Raw genomic sequence first — 9,652 nt, forward strand, 5'->3', positions numbered from 1 at the left:
TTGACAAAAAAGTGACGAAAAGTTGATGAAAAAGTGGCAAAAATCTCACAAAAATGTCACAAGAAATTGACAAAAAAATGACGAAAAAATGACAAAAATGTAATTTTTTTCCCCCTTTTTTAAATGACAAAAATGTGACAAAATATGATAAAAAATTGCCGAAAAAATGACAAAAATGTGACTAAAATTTGACAAAAAATTACAAAAATGTGATATATATATATTTTTTTTCAAATTACAAAAATTGGACGAAAAATTGCCCAAAAATGACAAAAAAAAGTTGAATGATTCGGTTCAGGTGGGAGTTAAGAGGTTAAAGAGACAGAGGCCTATTTCAAGACATTCACTACAGCCATTTTGAGAGAGACATTTTATACAAGGCAGTTATTCTAATTTACTGCATTTACAGACCAACAGAAGGTTTGTCATCATTGTACTGTGATATAGACTGTGGTGCTATGGGACTGAAAAAAGCAGAATACGCCCTCTTTAAAGACCAAATGAAACTGAAACTGACGGTGGAGACGATATTCAGAACGAGGAACGGACTTTGAGCCGTAAGATTTTCTGGCATTTCTGACCCTGAAATAAAGTCGTCTGTGAAGAACTGAGATGCTACAAATATGTTCAGAAAGTTATGAGTTTGGAGAAAACGAACATTTTAATTTAGCGGCTTCTTCTTTGCTTGTAAGAAAAAAATACAGGTTTTGAGCCTTTAAGTACAAAGTATTTTCCCCACAGTAGCCGAGTACTTTTACTGCTGCCGGTCCTGTGTGAGCGGCTCAGGGATGGGCCTGACCTTAATCAGATAAATTCTAATTGTTCCAAAAAGGACGTATTTTTAGACGCTGAAAAACGAAGCAGCGAAGTGTGAAAGTCATTAACTGATGGATTCATGATCGCCGTGATTTGAGGAGTTTGAACTGAATACTTGTATTTAGGATACTCGTTTTGAGTAACTATTCAGGTACAGTTACTCTTTCATTTCGTTTATTCTTTTTTTCATGGTAAAGCAACAGAGTCGTGGGAAGATGTTTTAGTTCGGGGGCGATGAGGGACAAAATTTACCCCCAAAATACTTTTCCTGTGCATAAATCCTATTTATTGACCTCTTAACTCCCGCCTGAACCGAGAGCATTTTCTCCAGTTCAGCTTTACCCAAATCCTGTAGGCCAGTGTAACGCCTCATTTGAAAGACCTACAAAACTAATGGATCTTTTTCCTCACATCAGATTTTTTTCCATCACTTTTTTTGTTGGGCAGTCGACTCATTTTTGTCAAATTTTCGTGACTTTTTTTGTCACTTTTTCGTCAAATTATTCACTTTTTTTTGTCAAATTCTTATCACTTTTTCGTCCATTTTTTCCTCGATTTTTTGTCAAATTTTTGTCCATTTTTTGTAAATTTTTTGTCAGTTTTTTGTCAAATTATTCGCATTTTTTTGTCAAATTCTTATCACTTTTTCATCCATTTTTTCCTCAAATTTTTCTCAAATTTTTGGCCATTTTTGTCATTTTTTTGTCACTTTTTCGTCAATGTTTTCGTCTCAGTTCTGTCTCTATTTTCTCACCTTTTTTCCCAGAAGCTTTTGGACTGGGGTAAAGCCAAACTGGAGAAAATGTGCTCTGTTCAGGTGGGAGTTAAGGGGTTAATATTGCCTGCAGTTCACATACTGTCCACCAGGGGGTGCTGCAGCGCCCTCAGCACCCTGGGTTTCCACGGCCTTGTAAAGCAACATTAAATAAAACGACAACAAACAAAATACATTCCATGAGAAGAAGAGCAGGAGGACGAGAAATCTTATAAACTCGATTATTGAAAAAATAATAATCACGATTATTTTGGTCATAATTGAAATCACGATTATTTGCTCCCTATAAAAAAAAGGTCTTTATTTTATTTATATATTTATTAATAAAAAAACTACACTGAATATTTTCTGTTTTCTGAACAGTCGTAAAAGTACAAATGATTTCAGGTTTGCCTCGATTAAGGAGAGGTCTCTGTTTCACAGCCCTCACACCTGCCCCCTGCTGCCCTCACACCTGCCCCCTGCTGGCCTCACACCTGCCCCCTGCTGACCGGCCCTCACACCTGGCCCCTGCTGGCCTCACACCTGCCCCCTGCTGACCGGCCCTCACACCTGGCCCCTGCTGGCCTCACACCTGCCCCCTGCTGGCCGGCCCTCACACCTGCCCCCTGCTGACCGGCCCTCACACCTGCCCCCTGCTGGCCTCACACCTGCCCCCTGCTGGCCGGCCCTCACACCTGCCCCCTGCTGGCCAGCCCTCACACCTGCCTCCTGCTGGCCAGCCCTCACACCTGCCCCCTGCTGGCCGGCCCTCACACCTGCCCCCTGCTGGCCAGCCCTCACACCTGCCCCCTGCTGGCCAGCCCTCACACCTGCCTCCTGCTGGCCGGCCCTCACACCTGCCCCCTGCTGGCCGGCCCTCACACCTGCCCCCTGCTGCCCTCACACCTGCCACCTGCTGACCAGCCCTCACACCTGCCCCCTGCTGGCCGGCCCTCACACCTGCCCCCTGCTGACCAGCCCTCACACCTGCCCCCTGCTGGCCAGCCCTCACACCTGCCCCCTGCTGCCCTCACACCTGCCTCCTGCTGCCCTCACACCTGCCTCCTGCTGCCCTCACACCTGCCTCCTGCTGGCCAGCCCTCACACCTGCCTCCTGCTGCCCTCACACCTGCCTCCTGCTGGCCGGCCCTCACACCTGCCCCCTGCTGGCCAGCCCTCACACCTGCCTCCTGCTGCCCTCACACCTGCCTCCTGCTGACCGGTCCTCACACCTGCCCCCTGCTGACCGGCCCTCACACCTGCCCCCTGCTGGCCGGCCCTCACACCTGCCACCTGCTGCCCTCACACCTGCCCCCTGCTGGCCAGCCCTCACACCTGCCTCCTGCTGCCCTCACACCTGCCTCCTGCTGACCGGTCCTCACACCTGCCCCCTGCTGACCGGTCCTCACACCTGCCCCCTGCTGCCCTCACACCTGCCCCCTGCTGCCCTCACACCTGCCTCCTGCTGCCCTCACACCTGCCTCCTGCTGGCCAGCCCTCACACCTGCCCCCTGCTGACCGGTCCTCACACCTGCCCCCTGCTGCCCTCACACCTGCCTCCTGCTGGCCAGCCCTCACACCTGCCCCCTGCTGACCGGCCCTCACACCTGCCTCCTGCTGACCGGCCCTCACACCTGCCCCCTGCTGACCAGCCCTCACACCTGCCCCCTGTCATTATTTCTTTTGCTCGTCTCACTGTTTATAGTGAAAAGGGTTTGTTTTTACTCTGTCATTTAAAATCAAAGAAATACATGGAGGTTTTCAATCATGGTATTTCATCTGCATATTGTACAACATTAATGATAAATAAAACATCAAAACGATCGGGGAATGTTCAGCTTTGTAATGAATCACTTTCCAGGGTCCGTCCACGGGGTTAAGGGTCAGAGGTCAGAGGTTTGTGCCGTGAAACCTCGGATTAGCAGAGTTTAAATTGTGCCTCACCTTTATTTATGCTTAAAGCTCAACGCCAGCTCAGTCAGGTCATAACTGTGTAGAATTATTACATATGAAATAAAAAAGACTTTCTCTGATGATGCTTCACTGCAAAACGTGCCCTCCTAAAAACAAGGGGAAAAAATCATAAAATAAAACATTTTGTCTTGTTTGAAGGAAAACATTCTGCCAATGGGGTCAGCATTATTTTTGTTAAGCATATTTGTTCATATTACAAAGCCATGTAAATCAGCATACACAACTGACGTGATGCGTGCCTGCGTGCACTGCGATGTTGTACTGAGCATGCGCAATAAATGGTCAGTGAAGTTCTCAGGCCAAGGCAACGATGGCGGTGTGTGATTTTCCTCCCGTAAAAGCTAGCTACTAGATAACCACTTTGGTGACTGCAGTCACGTTAGACTGCTGCAGAAATGGCTAACGCTACAGGTTATGGGCCCAGTCAAGCAGGCCAAAGGTGGTTTAGACTTTTATTCGACGGGGACGAGAAAAGTTATGAGCTCTGGGAAACGAGGTTCCTCGCGCACATGGAGTTGCGCGGCCTCAGAGAAGTACTCCTGGACACCCCGGACATCGATGAAGACGACGAAGAAGCTCTCGTGGAAGATGAGAGGATAAACGGAGAGGCATATGCAGAGCTGGTGCAGTGTCTAGACAACAAGAGTTTATCGCTGATAATGAGAGACGCGAAACGTGATGGAAGAAGGGCACTTGAGATTCTTCGCCAGCACTACGCGGGAAAGGACAAGCCCCGCGTTGTGAGTTTATACTGTGAACTTTCCTCGCTCCACAAGGCTAGCAATGAAACTGTGACTGATTACATTATCCGAGCAGAGACTATTTTCACGTCATTGAGAAGAGCAGACGAACAGATTAGTGATGGGCTTCAGATAGCCATGGTCGTAAAGGGGCTACCTGATTCATACAAGCCATTCGTCGTGCACATCACGCAGACGAACGAAGAAGTAACGTTCGGTGAGTTTAAAACAAAACTACGAAGTTATGAAAGTACAGAAAAATACGGCAAGAGTGAGAATGTTGGAGAAGACAACGTGATGAAGACTAGCGGAGCATTGTGGCCACGTGGGAGAGGACGAGGAAAGAAAATGGCCCTGACTGATGTTGAGTGTTACGCGTGTGGCAAAAAGGGACATATGGCCAGGAATTGTCCGGACGAATCCCAAGTGAGAAGAGAAAGCCGAAGATGGGACACGCAACAGCGAGGAAGAGGACGCAGTCGAGGACGAGGCCGTGACCATGTGAGGAAAGCTGACGGAGAGACAGAGGCAGAGCCTACATCTTTTTGTTTCTTCAAGATGAGCGATTGTCCTACACTTAAAGGTAACAAGAAGGGTCTCATGGTCGACTGCGGCGCCACATCACATATGATTAACGACGCCACAAAATTTAAGACAGTGGACAACAGCTTTAGACCCGAGGATCACATGATCGAGCTCGCCGACGGGACAAAGGTGAGCGGGATGGCGAAGATGAGGGGAGACGCCGAAGTCTACTTGCTGGACAGCGAGGGACACCAGGTGAAGACAAGGCTCAAGCAAGCACTTTACATTCCATCGTTTCCACAAAACATTTTTTCAGTCAAAGCAGCAACATCCAGCGGAGCAGAGATCCGATTCAAGGACGGTGATGACTGGCTGGTCCACAAGAATGGAACCAAGTTCAAGATGGACGTGTATGGTAGGCTGTATTACCTTAGCACAGTTGAAGATGAGAATATTGATAATGCGTGTGTGAGTCATGACATCCAAACGTGGCACAGGATACTTGGTCATTGTAACTTTGATGATGTTGTAAAATTAGAAAAAGTTGTTGAAGGGATGTCGATAAAAGGGAAAAATGACAAGTCCAATCAAAACTGTGAAATATGCACACAGGGCAAGTTCACACAAAGCAGGAACAGAGACGCAGACGCTAAAGCTACTAATGTACTAGAGCTAGTACACACAGATCTATGTGGCCCTATAGAGCCAGCTGACAAAGATGGACACAGATATGCAATAGCATTTACTGATGATTACAGTGGGATGATTTTTCCATACTTTATCAAAGCAAAAAGTGACACTTCCAAAGCTACTGAAAAGTTTATTGCAGACGTAGCACCATATGGAAAGATAAAATGCATTAGATCGGATAACGGTACGGAGTTTACCGGGCAAGAGTTCCAATCTTTACTTAGGAATAATGGGATAAGGCACGAAACCAGTGCACCCTACTCACCTCACCAGAACGGAACTGCCGAAAGGGGTTGGAGAACCTTATTTGAGATGTCACGATGCATGCTATTGGATAGTAAACTACCAAAGCAGTTATGGACATACGCTGTACAGACAGCAGCTCAAATCCGAAACAGGTGCTACAGTAAGCGGCTAGAGCAGACACCTTACCGTGTTTTCACAGGAAAAACACCTAACCTATCTAACATGAAGGTATTTGGCTCTGAATGCTACATATATAAACAGGATAAAAAGAAGCTGGATTCTCGGTGTGAAAAGGGTATTTTCATCGGCTATGATAAATATAGTCCAGCATACAACATGTATTATCCTGAGACAGGCAAAATCCTAAAACATAGGCTGATCAAATCTATCATTAAAGAAAGTGCAGATTGCCAGACTCAGACAGATTGTGACATGGAGTACGACATTGAGAGTTATGGGGACATACCACAGAGGATAGTCAAGTGTCAGAGACAACCTAAAGAGAGCAGAGAGTCTAGTGTTGAAGACACTGTAGAGACAGGTCTAGCCCAGACAGATACTACTGAGACAGAACAAGGAGAAGGGAGATATCCTACAAGACGACAAAGAAAAGCTCCTGAATATTTAAGGGACTATCAGTGTAAAGTTGAGTGTGATACTGATGAAAGTGAAAATGTAGATTATTTCTACAGGGTGACTTATGATGTACCTAAAACATTCAGAGAGGCTATGGACTCCAAAAAGTCAAAAATGTGGACTGATGCGATGAAAGAGGAGATGAACTCTTTAACAGAGAATGAGACTTTCAACTTGACTCCGCTGCCAAGAGGCAAGCAAGCAGTGGGAGGTCGCTGGGTATACACAGTGAAGGAGAGCGCAGATGGATCTGAGACTTGTAAAGCCAGATATGTTGCAAAGGGGTATGGTCAAGTGGAGGGGATTGACTATAAAGAGACCTTTTCACCGACAGCCAACATGACCTCTGTGCGAGCTTTGATGCAGGTGGCTGTACAAGAGGATCTTACCCTACACCAGATGGATGTAAAGTCTGCTTACCTCCATGCGCCGATGGACTGTGAGGTAGCCTATATATGGAACAACCGGAGGGTTTCGAAATCAAGTCAAACACAGGAGAGCAACTAGTGTGCAAACTCAATAAGTCATTGTATGGCTTAAAACAATCGGGACGTAATTGGAATATGTTACTGCATGATCACCTTACAGAGAATGGTTTTGTACAAAATGATGCTGATCAATGTGTCTACTGCAGAGAATCTGAGAATGAGAAAGTGATTCTGCTAGTCTGGGTAGATGATTTGATAATAGCGGCCAGTAACAGTATCTTACTCAGTGAAGTCAAAGAAATGTTGAAAAGAAGGTTTAAGATGAAAGATATGGGTCCACTTAAACACTTCCTTGGTATTGACTTTAAACAGAGTGAGGGAAAGGTTAAAATGACTCAAGAGCGACACATAAATAAAATGTTGGCAAAATTCGGAATGTCCGAATGCAAACCGAGATACACCCCATGTGAACAGAAGTTAAACTTTGACAGTGAGGGTGAAGTCATTGACTCAAAAGGATACAGAGAAATGGTAGGTAGTTTAATATACATTATGACTTCTACTAGACCTGACCTGAGCTGGGTTGTGAGTAAATTGTCGCAACACCTAGCAGAACCAAAGCAACAGCATTGGACTACAGCAAAACACCTATTGAGGTACTTAAAGGGAACTACAGGTCAAGAGCTACACTATCAAAAATGTGACAAAAGCCTACAGCTTGAAGGATATAGTGACGCTGATTGGGCAGCCGACAAAAATGACAGAAGGAGCACAACTGGATACTGTTTCAGCTTAACTACAAACGGTCCAGTTATATCATGGAAGAGTAGGAAACAGCCAACAGTGGCATTATCAACCTGCGAAGCCGAATATATGGCGCTTGCAGCCACTGCTCAAGAGAGTATGTACCTTGTACAACTACTTAAAGGTATGCATGGTAATAACCATGTACCAGTCAAAATCTATGAGGACAATCAGGGGGCAATAGCTTTGTCTAAAAACCCAGTATGCAGACAGAGAAAAAAACACGTGGATATAAAATATCATTTTGTACGTTCTGCGCACACAGATGGGAAAATATTTATAGAGTACTGTCCTACTGCAAACATGGTAGCTGATGTCCTTACTAAGCCAGTGACAAAGACTAAATTTGAGAGGTTCAAGGGATATTTGTTTGGAGAGTAATGTAAAATAACCGAATCTAAACATTTTTGAAGTTTTTTTGAAGTTTATGTTTACCACTAGAATGCTAAGAACATGTCTTTGAGTGGGAGTGTTAAGCATATTTGTTCATATTACAAAGCCATGTAAATCAGCATACACAACTGACGTGATGCGTGCCTGCGTGCACTGCGATGTTGTACTGAGCATGCGCAATAAATGGTCAGTGAAGTTCTCAGGCCAAAGCAACGATGGCGGTGTGTGATTTTCCTCCCGTAAAAGCTAGCTACTAGATAACCACTTTGGTGACTGCACTCACGTTAGACTGCTGCAGAAATGGCTAACGCTACAATTTTCTTGCTAAGAATTCTTGTTTCTAGAATATTTTTTTCATAAAACAAGAAAGAAACACTAAATTTAAGCAAATAAATACCTAGAATTAAGCAAAAAGTCCTTAGAAAACGGAATAATTCAAGGGGGAAAAAAAATTATTTAGTGAAAAATTGTGGGTGTGTTACTTAAATGTTGCTTGATTTAAGTAAAATGTTCTAAATTACACATCTTTGAGCAAAATGTTCTTAATAAATACTAATATTTAAGGAAAGTATTTCTCGCGCCCGGGGACCCGTCTCCATGATGTGGAGCCAGGCTGATGGTCAGAATCACCTGCTGGAGGATTCACCTATTGTACATGTTTTTAGTGGTAGACACGGGGAGAACATGCTCCACACAGAAAGGCCCCGTCCTGTTGGGAATCGAACCCGGGGCCGCGGTGAAGCTGAGGCTCTAACCGCTGTGCCACCGAGCCGCCCACTTTAAAGAATGGAATGTATTTTCTCTCTGTGAGAATCAGTTCTGACATTAAGAGTTGTTGATCTTAGTTTTTCTTAAATAAGAAAAAATATTCTTTGTCTAAAACTGAAGAAGATTCAAAAAGTTTTTCTTTCTTGTTGCTAGAAAAATAAGCAAGTTTTTAGCAAATTTATCTGAACAAGAAATGGCCAGATTTTATTTCCATAAATAAGATTTTTTTTCTTAAGAAAACTTTGCTCGACAAAACGTTATTACTTTTTAGCGACAAAATAAGAACTTATTTCTTAAACTAAGACATTTTTTACTTGCTTAGAAACACTTTTTGCAGTGTTCCTGATTCAGGAAGAGGCCCGAGGGCCTGTGGGCCGCATTTTGCCCCCGGGCCGCACTTTGGACACCCCTGATCCAGCCATGAGTTTCAAATTCTAACTTTTATTGAACCTGGAAGGAAAAGTCTGGCCTTTTCATTTAGAACTTTCCCCCCTGCAGATCTGACTGGAGTACTCATGTGTGTGTACTTTTGTACTGCAGATCTGACTGGAGTACTCATGTGTGTGTACTTTTCCCCAGCAGATCTGACTGAAGTACTCATGTGTGTGTACTTTTCCCCTGCAGATCTGACTGAAGTACTCATGTGTGTGTACTTTTCCCCTGCAGATCTGACTGAAGTACTCTGTGTACTTTCCCCCTGCAGATCTGACTGGAGTACTCATGTGTGTGTACTTTTCCCCTGCAGATCTGACTGAAGTACTCTGTGTACTTTCCCCCTGCAGATCTGACTGGAGTACTCATTTGCGTGAGTACTTTTCCCCTGCAGTAACGTTCCTCTTACTCGAGTAAACTCTCCGTCCTCTGTTGCGCCTCCT

The sequence above is a fragment of the Gobius niger genome (assembly GCF_951799975.1).
Source record: "Gobius niger genome assembly, chromosome: 1".
In the NCBI taxonomy this organism is placed as follows: domain Eukaryota; kingdom Metazoa; phylum Chordata; class Actinopteri; order Gobiiformes; family Gobiidae; genus Gobius; species Gobius niger.